This window comes from Sinocyclocheilus rhinocerous, unplaced genomic scaffold (assembly GCF_001515625.1).
Source record: "Sinocyclocheilus rhinocerous isolate Xijiao unplaced genomic scaffold, SAMN03320098_v1.1 scaffold910, whole genome shotgun sequence".
Lineage (NCBI taxonomy): Eukaryota > Metazoa > Chordata > Actinopteri > Cypriniformes > Cyprinidae > Sinocyclocheilus > Sinocyclocheilus rhinocerous.
In genome coordinates this window covers 337,614-337,863 of record NW_015667266.1, presented here as the reverse complement: position 1 = coordinate 337,863, position 250 = coordinate 337,614, and the positions used below count along the sequence as shown (strand labels likewise).

Sequence of the window (250 nt, the reverse complement as noted above, 5' to 3'; positions counted from 1 at the left end):
ACACACACACACACACGCACACACACACACACACACACACACAATCTCTCTCTCTCTCTCTCTCTCTCTCTCACACACACACACACACGCGTCAGTGCCGGTAAGGTTTAGTGTGCGACTGTTTCTTACCGGACATGAGTTTATCGTACAGCTTCGGTGCCGGTCCGGTTCTGTACCGGATCAGATTAGCGATACCGGGCCGGACGGAACCTTTTCCGGCGGAAACCGGCGACTCGGGAACTTCCGGGGT

The 250-nt window shown here is 55.2% G+C and overlaps 1 long non-coding RNA gene across 1 annotated transcript in view; it reads right to left on the bottom strand.

Annotated features, from left to right (window-relative positions):
• LOC107733396 (uncharacterized) overlaps positions 1-236 on the bottom strand; it is a 10,693-nt gene extending 10,457 nt beyond the window's left edge. The window contains exon 1 of the long non-coding RNA XR_001638971.1: positions 130-236. This is a non-coding gene — a long non-coding RNA (uncharacterized LOC107733396). The remainder of the gene's footprint in view (positions 1-129) is intronic.
• Between the last annotated feature and the right edge of the window lie 14 nt (positions 237-250).